At 38.1% G+C, this 14,178-nt stretch overlaps 2 long non-coding RNA genes across 2 annotated transcripts; both read left to right on the top strand.

The window, feature by feature from the left end:
* Positions 1 to 8,059: 8,059 nt before the first annotated feature.
* LOC123516767 lies at positions 8,060 to 9,436 on the top strand. Its single transcript, XR_006678275.1, has 3 exons — positions 8,060 to 8,124; positions 8,983 to 9,111; positions 9,289 to 9,436. It is a non-coding gene; the product is annotated as an uncharacterized LOC123516767 (long non-coding RNA).
* Positions 9,437 to 10,404: 968 nt separating this feature from the next.
* On the top strand, positions 10,405 to 13,973 carry LOC123516766. The gene is made up of 4 exons (XR_006678274.1): positions 10,405 to 10,481; positions 11,380 to 11,950; positions 12,188 to 12,341; positions 13,287 to 13,973. It is a non-coding gene; the product is annotated as an uncharacterized LOC123516766 (long non-coding RNA).
* Positions 13,974 to 14,178: the final 205 nt, after the last annotated feature.

Here is a 14,178-nt window from a genome sequence, read left to right on the forward strand (position 1 = left end):
GTCTCCTCATTCTCTTCTATCTTGTAAGGTTGGCAGTTCCATCCTTCAGCCTTTCTTCATATGTTAGGTCCTTTAGTTCCGGTACCATCTTTGTAGCTATCTTCTGGATCCATTCTAATTTTTATATCTTTTTTCAAGCTTGGCGACCACACCAATGCTGCATATTCCAACTTTGGACAAATAATGCTCGTAATAATTTTTTTTCATCATATACTTATATACTTATATACTTATATGTTTTTCGGGGTTCAGATTTTCCTGAATAATCACTCCCAGATTTTTTTGCTCTTTAGTCTCTTCATTATTTGATTCTCTCCCATCAGATAGTTCCATACTGGTCTTCTCTTACTCTTTCCTAATTCTATTATGTGACATTTCTTTGTGTGTTTCACTGTTTGATCTGCTGCAGTCTCTGACGAGACAGCCAGACGTTACCCTACGGAACGAGTGTGTGTGTGTGTGTGTGTGTGTGTGTGTGTGTGTGTGTGTGTGTGTGTGTGTGTTTTATTTACTATGGTTGTCTGCTGGTCACCCAACCATCCTTTCCCCTATGGGAAGAGTACAGAGCTCATACTGACTGATCTTCAGATAGGACTGAGACCACATTACACACCACACAGTGGGACAGTGAGACCACAACCCCTCAAGTTACATTTCATATCTATTTACTGCTAGGTGAACAGGGGTTACACATTAAGAGGCTTGCCCATTTGCCTTCTGCACCAGGAACTCAAACCCGGGCCTTCTCAGCTGTGACCTGAGTGTGCTAACCACTTCACTACACGGATGTCTACGTTTCACTGTTTGATCTGCTGCAGTCTCTGACGAGACAGCCAGACGTTACCCTACGGAACGAGCTCAGAGCTCATCGTGTGTGTGTGTGTGTGTGTGTGTGTGTGTGTGTGTGTGTTTGGTTTATTAGAATGGCAGCTAGTACATGTACAGTGCTGAAATTTCTATATATTACCCTACTTATACATATATCCTTACATACTAACATTCATACATTTTAAGTCTACACAAACCCCGTGGTGGCATCTGTCATATGATGCAAGGTGGTTAGTTATAGTCCCAGATAAGCCTAGTGACCTTGGCAGGGTGATCAGGCCACTCCGTGTGTATTTATTTGTTCGTAGTTTGTTTCTCCTACCCAATAATGGGTAACAACTACTGACTTACACCAGGTGCCTAATCACTGCCAGGTGAACAGGGACCACACACTTGAATAGAAGCCTTGCCTAAATAACCTCAGACCTGTCTCAGGAATTAAACTGAGGCTTTCCCACTTGTGAGTCGAGTGTGCTATGACTGCACCATCAGATGTATGTGTGTGTGCATGCGTGCAAATGCACGTATGTGTGTGCTTTCATCCTTGTTACTTACCTCAGTAGGTACATTAGCATGGTATATGGATAGATTTGCTTTCCTATGAAGTATACAAGTGAAGACATATGAAGACAGCTTAATTAGCAAAATTGAACATTAGCTGTTATTGCATTATAATCAGTGATATGATTTTATAATGTATATAGATAAAGCAGATATTGTTATCATTCTTGTTTACTGTTTCATCATGGAGTTCAGGTTCCTTATAGTTGTGTGAGAGAGTAACACCTTTTTATTTCTCTTTTTCAGACTATTGAGGACTTCATTCTTCTTATAGGGACATTTGTGGCATTTATTGCTTTCATATTGTGGTGCTGTTTTCCTATAGTCCCCAAGGAGTCTAACCTCCAGCACAGTATGATACTCAGTACACCAAGTACAAGAAAACAGACTCCCCATATGACGAGAAAATGTGAGAGCCTCATGCTGCGGCCCAGATGGGAGTCTCCAGCTTGTCTGTGCCCTGAGACACCCTTGAGAGGATGGGCATGGCTGAGGAGTTGTGTGTTAGCTTTTCATCCTCTCCAAGGTGTTAGGTAGTGTTCAAGTGTGTTGGTGATCCTAGTGTGTATTATGAATTTGTACATATTATTTATACTGTGAGATATTTTGATATTAAAAGCTTCAGTTAATTTGAGACTTAAAGGGATGGCAGTTGATTAACTTTGTTGCCTTAGATAGAATGTGCGTGTGTAATCACTTTTCATTCTGCAGATGGATTTTTTTTTTCATTATTAGATATTTTTTATGAAAATGAATCTCAGTTTGCTATTTCTTATCATGACTACTTTTTATACAGAATTTAGGGAATATTAGGAAGCCATCTTCTGCTCTGTGGTTTGTGTGTGTGTGTGTGTGTGTGTGTGTGTGTGTGTGTGTGTGTTTTACAAAGGCTTCAAGTACTGTAGTCACTTTGTTTTGTCATCAAGGGTTTACATTTCTTTAAAACTGGTCTCTATTATTTTGTTCTCTTCATTACCACAAATTATTATTGTACAGAGCAAGTGTAAAATATTTTGTGCTATACACCTTGATGTTATTCTTTTCTTTTCCTCTTTTTCATATGATAAGACCTGTGAGGTCATTGAGTAGACACAGGCTTTGCTATGGTGAAATGTGTTATATCTCATAGAAAGATTCCCTTTTTGATGAAGTAAGAGAAGTTTGTCTGCATTAGGAACTCTATTTGTATGTAATGAACATCAGTATCATAATATCCACTAGTGAACTAGTCATGGTGAACACTCCAGACTTTCACACTGCTTCTGTACAGCATTGCCTGCGCCATGCTTCTGGTGAAGTTCTACTTAAAGGGATAATCAGTATTGAAATGAAAGGAGAATAAGACATGGCTGGCAGAAACTCCTGAGCTTATGAAATTTATGTATGTATATGATTATTTTTTTCATTTGTTGCTGTTACTTTACGGTCTAAAATAGTATGGTTATCTTGAATCTGATATTCACATATGTTCATGAGCTGTTGTAGTGATATGTTCTTTAGCATGCCTGGCAGCATGCATTAGGGCTCATTGAGAGCCACTCTGAGAAATATTACAATGATTTATTGAATTATTTGTGTTGCACAAAGTACTTTATTATTGATAGTATTTTCAACTTTACTTTTGAAATTCAGACTAAATTCTTCATCGTTTATCAGAGTAATCAGTTTGGTAAAACAGCTCATACAGTAAAATGTGAAAAAAAAACATATTCAGCAATATTTTGATAAGGACAGTTTTTCCCTGCTTACAATCACAAAGGTTTTAATCTAGCTGCAAAGGTGTCCTTCAAACACAATGTACTGTGATGTTACTATTTGATTATGATTTGATATATATATGTCATGTGTATTTAGTTCTTTGTGTGTGTAATATTTTTCCACACTGTCTCATCTGTGAATACTCTTCATGATGAAGAGTATACTTGTATATTTGGTTTCATGGTTATTGTAAAGGAAAGATCTACAGTATGTATATGTAGTATATGTTCTTCAGTGTAAAATTTTAAGCATTCATCATTAACTCTCACGCACACCACTGGTCTGTCACCATCAGGAAATTATGCTGCTGTGGATGTGGACTGCATCATTGCTCTCACATTGGGTGTCATTTCACATCAGTATCATTATTCCAACTTTAAAATGTTTAGAAAATATTTCAACTTCAGTCATTCACAGTCTTAATAACAATTCTGTGATCAAAAAGTGACATTTGAAGTAAGCACATGTGGGCAAAGAGGAAACCTATAGGATGACAAAAATTTAAGTATCATTGCCCATAGTATATTCCTTAAAGGGAGCTGTTACATGAAACAAATATCTGTCCATCATGGACAAAGCTGACATCCTTTCCTTATACTCGTATGTGGATAGCCAAGGGAAGATGTCTGTATGTTTACATTCATGTTCACAAGCATTCCCTTGCCTTTTAGCTTTTAGGACTATAGAGGAGAGAAGACTAATCAGATATGTACCTTCCAATAATTCATTGTCATCCCTGGATTAATCTCCAATGTTTCTCATTTCCCTGTACCATGTTTACACAGTACATATTTTGTATATGCAAGTATTTGAAGTTTATTTTTTTCTTAATTTATTTACAATATCTGCTCTTTTGGAGCTCATTACATCACTTGCTTTCCGTTTTCATAATATGACTCTTCATGGCAGCATATTGCAAATAAAATAAAAAAGTGAAATATGTTAGCATATAGAATACTGAAATTTTTTTGGTGTGTGAGAGAGTTTACCTGATGCATTCAGGTGGACACAAAAAAGAATATAATAGATGTTTTTTTAATGAGAAATTTAGTGGGGCATGTAGCAACTATTCTAGTCATCCAAGTGTTCTCCTGAGTGCAGTATAAGTCGAAGGCTGTCTGCAGCATCATCAAAGTTCTCAATACTCCCTCCACCTATCTAAAGCACTCCATCCCCCCACAAGCCAACATCAAGTAATCAAATCACTGATTATGCATGGAAAAGATTGAAATGAGGGAGTTTGCAGCAGGAATTGACTTAGTCTTTCCTCACTCTCAAATGCACATCCTCATATCCACTTACATCTTTTCATCCTAAAATTGTGATATTAATTAATCAGTTGTATTAGATTTGAATATTTTTTGTTTTGAAGTTAGTGTGGTATTTCTGCACATGTAATAAGGGTATTTGATTGTGTAGACATATTGTGTTTGGTATTGTGAAGTACAGTATCTCTCTCACCTAGTGCAGCACCAGGAGTCTGTGGAGGATAAGAAAATTGATTAAGGAACATGGATTCTTAACCATGCAGCAGTGAGGATTTGTGTTCACACACACACACACACACACACACACACACACACACACACACACACACACACACACACACACACACACACACACACACACACACACACACACACACAGCAGACGACCGACACACACACACACACACACACACACACACACACACACACACACACACACACAAATTAGGTCATGAAACAGAAAAGAAAGGGAAATTGATTAGAATACATTTGGCCTCAAGATTTAGTGATATTCAAAGCAATAAAAGGAATAGAAATTATAGGGAGAAGATACATATTCTATTAAAGTAAAAGTTTTGAGTTCAAATGAAAAGAATATTGAGTATTTAAATAATAACAAGAAATTTAGCTCCTCAGCAAAAGTATTTATGTATATGAATTAGATGGAAAGCTGATGTGTGTAATGAACATCTCTGATAAAGTCTACATAAGTATGGAAACACAACAGCATGAATTTGGCTCAAATCTTATGTACAAGTAGATAAACTAGATAAGTGCACACACACACACACACACACACACACACACACACAGCAAAATTTTTTGTGGTTTTACTTGTGTAAAGATATGTAATAATCAGGTCACATGTTTTCATGAGGACTGAGGAATTGCTGTCCCATCATGGCTCATGTAGGCCTCTATAGTAAGGATTAAACTCATGTACTGTATTAATGCTGTGCCAAGTTCTTAGGAGATTTCTGGTAATGTAAGATATCAGGTTTTACCCTAGTGGTTCTTAGTGCTACAGTTTGTCCAGTTAGTCGAGGTGAGGAGTGTGTGGACCTCCACAACACTCTCATTGACAGTATTGCATGTATTCTATAGTTCCACCCAAACCTCAGTGTTTCCAGTGTTCCACAGCACATACTTAATGCCCAAGGTGTGTGTTGTCAGATCCATGCATGTGGGAATGAGGAGAAATACTATACTCATTAATCTCAACTACTTATTGCTTGAAACTTTTCCCAGTAAGTAACACAGAGTTTAGGTGTAAATGGTATTAACACTTGCAAGAAGGAGAGCTAGAAGGGATTACATTGGCCCTTTATTGTGAAGCTGTGTGAATTTCTCTGCCACTGTTGCTGCTAGTACAGTAGTGTTAAATCACATGTTCATAAGCTTCTTCATTGTGAATTACAGGGAACAATGAATTATTGTAGTTTTAATTTTGAAATCAATGTTTTCTAGTAACTTAGATGATAGGGGAATATAGCTCATTGCCCCTGTCAGCTGCTTTCTTTCTCGGCCACAGTGTAAAGCTCTTGGAGTAGTCCTCGGTGATGTGTGACATGTACAGTGAAGGAGATGATGGTTATCTCATGTACATAAGGGTCATAGACCTTGCTTGCTTCTAAATGATACAGGGATTTGTACTCAGAATAGTCATGAAGTACTAGTGAACATATTGTTCTGTTGAATTGAGTGTATCATTGTTAGGTTGCCTGTTACTGGCTGAAACTGGTGGCATATGAAGCATTGTCTTGCCCAAGTTGGTTCCCTGTACACATACTGTACAATAGTACCTGTGTTGATTAATGCAAAACACCTGAGGGGGGTCACTTGTATGGATAGGTCTTTTCACTCAAATATAATTTTAATGAATTGTTGCAAGTTTATACCTATTACATATTTTTTCCATTAGTATTTCTGTACTTGAAAATTATTAATGTTTTCCAGCAGGATAGAACTTGTAGATGTAGTTGTGTCATAACAGTTCTGTAGAGTGACTAACACCTAGACCTAACATTCAAAATCTAGTTTGACTTCACCACACAAACGTTTTATCTACAAAAGGATGCAGTAGACCAATGTAGAATTTGTATGGTAAACTTGTTTATGTATATGTTTACTTATTTATTGACAATAGCCATGTGATGTAATATAGAATATCTTTATATAGCTTTCTTATTCTTGTTTATTTTGAATTTAAGAAGTGATAAAGAAATAAATTAGAATTGATATGGCACATACTTGCAGTAAAGCAATGCATATTATTGCACTGAGTTATATTATGTGGGAGGCCATGGTGATGCATCTGTTTCAGACTCATAATGACCTGTACTTTGACAATTCTGTGGCAAGAGATTCTCAGTTGTTTAGTTCCTTTATTCATTATCTTTGTTCATGACTTCACGTCATAGTCACATTACCATTAGTCCATGAACCATACTTGTATACATTGTGTATATGGGCAAATACAGGAGTTTGGCCCAAGGGCAAAATTTTTGTATTTGCTTCAAGTTTTTTTGTGGTCAACTGTCTGAACAAACTTCTTTAACTGGCCACTTGAGGTGTGGCTGTGCATGCACCAGAGCCTAATTTACAGTTGTGTAGTTATCACATCAAACTGAATACATAGATTGAAAATTGACTTTGAAGCTTGACACATCAAAATCTAAAGTGGATAATCATTAGACAGCCATCAAGCTTGTGGTGAGACATTAGTTTCAGACTGGAAGACACTGGTGTAATGCTATATAGAATTACAAGTGTGCCCTATGGTGCAACCCTTGTACTGGTCAGAGCTCTCAGATGATGCCCATTGGTGTGGAACTGTGTACTAATATTTTTGTATTCAAATAAAAATTGTTTGCCCTTACATTATCTCTTCTGCACTCTCCATACATGGATACTTTTAATGTCTCTGGGATATAATTGCTAACAAACAATAATGTGTGGCATGAAATAAGGATCAAGGCCTCAAATGCCTTGTTCAAATGTGTCACTTATAAAGTAAAAGAAAAGGTACATGAAGGCCAAGGTTAAGCACCTCTGGTAAGTGCCAACAACATAATCCACAAGACCAGCTTCCTTTCTTGTGTAATCAGCAAAACACACATTTCATTATGATTGGATTAAAAAAGAAAGTTACTCCATTGCACTGATAAGTTTAATTATCATGGACAATGCAGTGGTTTCAGTGGTTTGAGCTGTACTTTACTAGTAGCCGGCTCATTAAGTGATATACGTATAATAAACCTCGATCGATCAATCCACATTTTCGGCGTAACTAATCTATTTTCACATTTTGAAAAAGATAGCGGTGTGCATACGTATCAAAGGTTGGAAATAAAGTAATTTCTAACAAACAAAAAGTGAGTTACGTATGTACATGCATAACATAAGATGCTCTCCCATCTCACATCACCGCAATGAAAATTTCTTACTATTTGCTACAGCATTCCATTTAGATAGGAATGTATGTAATTATAATGATGGTACCATTGTGTAAAATTTGCAAACAGGCAAAGTTTGGCTATGATCAAGTGTTCCTACGTCACTTAGGATTACCTAGGATTCCTAGCTCATCACTGATTCGGTGGTTTAGTGTCCAAATCCAATGCTTTGAGATAGTGATGGGTGGTGAAGCCTAGAGGCAGCAGGGACGACGCTGTTGCTCACTTTCGACTCATGGAACTATGTCCTCATGGTAGGTGGGTTGATGTTATTTCATTATCAGCCGGTCGACTGACTTAAACATAGATTGACTTGAAAGTAATTATTGTTAGTGATTGTCCGGCTTAACAAGTAGAAAATGTAAAAACTAAAGTATGGCACATGCAGATTACACGTCCGAGAAAAAGTATTATCGCATCATGAACTTCTCACTTTACTTAACCGCTCGAAACGTGATCGCCGATTCAATAGTACTTAAGTAATTATCAGTCCACTCGTTGGGAGACATGGCCATATGCGTTGGGGTCACACTAGCTCCAAATTTCCGCAGTAGCTTTAATGAGGAGTCGGTGAATTTATACGCTTAATATTTTTCTTCAGATATCTGGTTTGTGCAAGTGTTTTCAGATTCGTGAATGGTTCGGTGCGATTATCTAACGAATTCCTCCTGGCTATATTGAAAGGACTTCATAACCTTGAATTGTAAGACCATCTACCCGAACCCCCAGTAATCTGGCATCGAGCAATGTTAATTCAGTGATCGACACTAATTTCAGTATGCAATGGTACTGCAAATAATATTTTTAGGTCAACCATTTAAGTACCCCTGGAAATCTTACAGAATCTTAATTTAGTGATTGACTCTAACTCAATTTGCAATTAATTGTACTGCAAACGATATTATTACATCAGTCCTCTAATTACCCCTGGAAATCTTGTGAACCCCTGGGGGATTCATGAACCCCAAGTTGAAAATCTCTGCCTTAAACAAATAAGTATGGTGTTTCCTGTATTAAATTTACTGTTGGAGTGCTCTGACATTATTAGGAATTAGACACGTTAACATTGTTGATCTTATATGAATTATTTCATACATATGTATTTACTGCAGGTAACTTATGGACTGTGAACAACTAACACTACCAAGCAACTACTAGTACCATCAAACTGCAAAGAAAATAATATGTTTACCGTGAGAGACTTAATTAATGGTGCAAGATCGAATTGCTCTGGGTGCCTGGTAAGCATATCGATTGATGTATCACTAACATCAAACTACGTTAAAGATAGTAATACGAAACTTGACTACCAACTTTCGTAAGTTTCACTATCGAAATAAAGATTCATTACGATCACTAATTTTTGCTCAAGATCACTCTAGCCTAAGGCATTCATTTTTTTTTTTTTTGCTTGGTAGGTACGTACTATCCAGCGACTTTGTCTTGAGATCCCTACTAGTTCGGACAAGGACGTGGTTGGATGTGACATGCGTAGATGGATTTAGTCTCTCAGTCGGTGATAAAAACATCTAAGGATGGTTTGTCTTTCCCATCTCGAATCAGAAAGCACTTCAAGGTAAGCATGATTTAATTTTCCTACAGCGCTTCAAACGCATATCCTGCTTCCAAGACCTCTATATGCAATTGTTTGGTATGATGTCTTTAATAAATAACGTAAGCATTTAAGTTTTTTCCTCTAATTGGGAGCTTATTTGATATATATATATATATATATATATATATATATATATATATATATATATATATATATATATAAATCCGTCTCTAGATTACGATAGTTAATTGGCGACCAATTGTTACGTTCACCGGTTAAATGGATAAGATTGGCATCGGGGACCCGGTGAACATTAACAATATAAAAAACAAAAAACACTGCAGGTTCAACTGGTGAGGATATGCAAACGAGGCACTTAAGAAGCTATTTGATAACCCAATAACAAAACACACATGAAAATGACATACACATATATAACACACAAATAAATATAACAATGAAGAAACACCAACTCAACTACTCCACCATCGAAAAGGAGGCTCTGGCACTCGTCCTGGCGCTCCAACGTTTTTAGTGCTACCTTCATCCTGGCCCTCAAACTACGAAGGTCTTCACCGATCACAACCCTTTGGCCTTCCTTCACGCCATGAAGAACCGAAACCAACGCATACTTAGGTGAGCCTTGTTAAATCAACCCTTCAACTTGGAAGTCCACCATATCAAGAGGGTGGACAACATCATCGCCGACGCCTTATCAAGATCTCCCGTCTCACCTCCTTCATGAGCCCATTACGGAGGTCTTTGGGGGGAGGAAATGTTACGGCCCGCCCGTAACATACTCCACTACAATCACCTCCTCCGCTTGCTACCTCGTTCGCCACCTCTCCACCTCCCCTCCACGTCACCGTCTCATGAAGCCCCACTACTGTCCCGAAGTTGGATTCATACGGCCCCCATTCGACTCAAGCGGAAGTGTTAAGTGAGCTCCCTCATTTTTGGAGGTCAGTCGAGGTCAAGGCCTCAACCAGTGAACACAACGCCTTTTGGAATACCGTGGGATCTACATCACCCAGCACTTCACCACTGCGATACCTCGTAAGTATCACTTCCCCTCGTCCCGTTTTTTCCACTTTGCCTCCATATAGGACTAGTATTATTGTTGGGTATTTTTAAGTTGGGTCGTTTGTTATATTTATTTGTGTGTTATATCTGTATGTCATTTTCATGTCTTTCTGTTATTGGGTTATTAAATTGCTTTTGAGTGCCCCCTTTGCATATCCTCACGAGTTGAACCTGCAGTGTTTTTTTTTTATTGTTCACCGGCTCCTCGATGCCAATCTTACTTTTAACCGGTGAACGTAACAGCGACGATAGTTAATTACTATAGTTGATTTCCATAAAGTATCATGTCATGTTTTTAAGGTTTCCATAAAGTACGTATATTTTGCCTTAGTGAGTAAATTGCAATTTTACAAATGAAAGCGCTTCCTAACAGCGATGCCTACTATAGCTACTCAACACACCATTATGTACAGACTTACCGATGACAGCTTAAAATGAATATTGAAAGGTATTTCTAATGTTACTGCACATGTTCTACCTCAGTGTACCCGAGGCTCTCACTCCGCATGAGCTTCGTTGTATTCAGATTTGGTACTATACCACGCTTTGGATTTAGGTTTTGCTCGAGTTGCTGTACTGTTCCGAGTTTATCTGTTTCTGTATAATGTGCCGTGTTTCTTAGAAGTGTTTTTCTTTTTTTTTCTGTACACGAATTGAGTCTTTCAATGTTCTCGTTAAACCTTTGAAACTTTTAGCGATTCATGACTGCAGCTGCTCACAACACCTCGTGTAGGTATATCCATTATAGGACACGTGTGCACATCCCTCCCCGTATTGGTATATCCATGACGGTGCGCGTATACATTCAAAGCAAGGTGTTCTTACTAAATGCTTAGTTTTATTTATTTGTTTTATTTTGTTTTCGTTTCAGGTGCTGCCACTGCTGAACAGAGTACGAAACTAGTGTATCCTTCCATCCTGCCGCAGGGAATTAGTTCATGATTCACCGGGAGTTCAAATACCATCTACCTCGCTTCACCATCCAGGGATGGAGAGTCTTCTGTCTCCCTCTTCACTCTGCCCTGCTAATACTCTGCCATGTATGACTTCTACCTCACTCTTTCCTCTGCCCTGCCAATACACGCTGCCATCCAGGGAGGGAGACTCCTGCATCACTCTTCCCTCTGCTCTGCCAATACACCCTGCCATCCAGGAAGGGTAAGACTCCTGCATCACTCTTCCCTCTGCCCTGCCAATACACCCTGCCATCCAGGAAGGGAGACTCGTGCATCACTCTTCACTCTTCCCTCTGCCCTGCCAATGCACGCTGCCATCCATGAAGGGAGAGACTCCTGCATCACTCTTCCCTCTGCCCTGCCAATACACGCTGCCATCCAGAGAGGAAGAGACTTCTCTCATTCTTCACTCTTCACTCTGTTCTGCCAATACACGCTGCCATCCAGGCTTCTCTCTGCCCTGCCAAGACACGCTGCCGTGCACTGGTATGTTATTCCTTCTTTAGCCCGTGAATATACCTGACTAGCGTGCCACTACTGTATATAGTGAATTATAATAATTATTTATTTTTTGTTGTATACTTGATATCAAATAGAATATTGTCTAGATAAACATTTTTTCTCATAACCAAAAGATTTAAAGAGGTGAAGTAACTTCTACATAATAAATAAAATGTATATGTATGTTTAACGAAATCTTAGATTACATTTTTTAACTGACAGTAACGGATGAAGGAAACATAAAACAACTGTGATATGTGGCCTGATTAGACAGCCATCATCAACAATCTTCCTGCGGTAAGAAGATCGGCTAGAAAGTGTAGACACTCTGATATGTGGCCTGATTATAGACAGCCATCAACATAATCTGCCTACGGTGAGAAGATCGGCTGGAAAGTGTAGAAAGGATGAAAGGGTAGAAGAGTGTGGCGGTGCTGTGGCTGGATCATAAAATATGTACTTGCAAAATGTTTATTGTAAAAGGATGAGGGTAAGGTATGCTAAATTTGTTAGCTGTTGTATTCAAACTCCTTCATTATTCGTTATCTTGGTATAATTAGCAGTGTTACTGGTTGTATTGTTATTAACGACGTAATGCTCGAAGCCAATCGAGGAACGGCCTAAAGCTTCGAATATTGTCTCAAGCGCCATTACGTGTGTGTGGGTATCCTCCTTCTTTCCCCGTTCGTTGGTCAAACATGAAGTGTGGTGGAGGCGGAAGGGTGGTGGTGTATGGTGTGCGGCCAGCCAGCAAGATGCATTTGGATGAGTAGGGGCCGTGTCTCCCTGGAAGGGTGCTGGTATGTAATTGTTTGAACTAACGCGAAAGGTTATCAGTAGAACTGTAGGGGGTTGTAAGTTGATTTTGTGATGGTTTAACTTAAAAGTGAATCTGCTTTGATTTTCTTAGTTCCAGGAACGATTTGTGTAGATTACATATCCATTGTTATTCATTGTTTATTCAATACGCTTGCGTTAGTTACTAAAGGTATCATTGATGAGGTTATAGATTTTTATTTAAAATCAAACAGTTGAAGCTCAGAGGGCACTATATATTAAAACGAGGCACGCATTCTACTTCCTGGTTTCCTTACTACCAACAAACTTGGGGACCTGGTGTGAGATGGGGTTTTCGTAAGCTAAACTATACCTTATCACTTCTTACCAATTAAAAGTCGTGGGGAGTTATTGCTGCTATTGTTGTGATGGGCTCTGTTTGGTATTGCAGAAAACAAAAATCTCGAGGAATCTTAGTTTTTTAAGATATCCATTTTTGTGCAGTTTTCTTTCTAGTTAATGAAATTGTTCTTTTTTTTTACAGGTTGTGTTGCGTCAAAGTGGTTTACAGTATGAAGAAAGAGATGTAGCCAGGAATAACTCCATCTGGCCCAAGATTTTCTTAATACTACAGATCGTGTTGCATCGAAGGGGCTTACAGTATGAAGAGGCGCAACCAGGAGTAAGCTTGTGATGGGCAATGAAAGTGTACAGTCTAAAATTACTATTACTCACTTGTTTGAGCAGTAAAGTTGTTGGTGTAAGGAAAGTATAAAATGGCAGACGTGAGACTAAAGTAGATAAGCTATTAAACTGTTTTTACCGCTGATATGATAGTGTTGATAGCATTATTCAAGGAAATTAATTCATATGTTGACCGAACTATCGTATGTAAACGATGATGTGTAATCCTTTCCATGTATACAGAAACACCAACCAGTGTCAGCGAAAGTTAAATGAATAAATAAAATGAAATAAAGTTAAATGATTAAATAAAATGAAAAACTCATAAAAAAAAAACTGCTTATGTGTGGAAGGAATATAAGAAAACCACAGCAGTTGATGCAAAGAGCAGCAGATCTCTGCCTCCTAGGATGCTGCAATATTTGAATGGACGTCTATGGCGCACTGTTAGTCGTTATTTTTGGACACGGAGGAGGTTGTGGTTTGCTTTGACAATATTTCGCTCTTAGAGCAACTGTATTTCTTAGTAAACATCTTACTAACAGGAGCAAAATAACTTTAATTCAATAGTCCTGTAGAGTTAGTTTGCTGCAATCGATTTCATGTAATTATCAAAAAGAATGATTTAATATCGACAGACTTCAGATTACATTATAAAAAGGATTTTGATGAACATAGTTCTTGGAAATTATGGATTTTGTTCAATTATAGAACTGAGAAATGGAAGTTTTTTAATTTCTTGAGAAATTTAA

Source organism: Portunus trituberculatus, chromosome 41 (genome assembly GCF_017591435.1).
Source record: "Portunus trituberculatus isolate SZX2019 chromosome 41, ASM1759143v1, whole genome shotgun sequence".
Classification (NCBI taxonomy): domain Eukaryota; kingdom Metazoa; phylum Arthropoda; class Malacostraca; order Decapoda; family Portunidae; genus Portunus; species Portunus trituberculatus.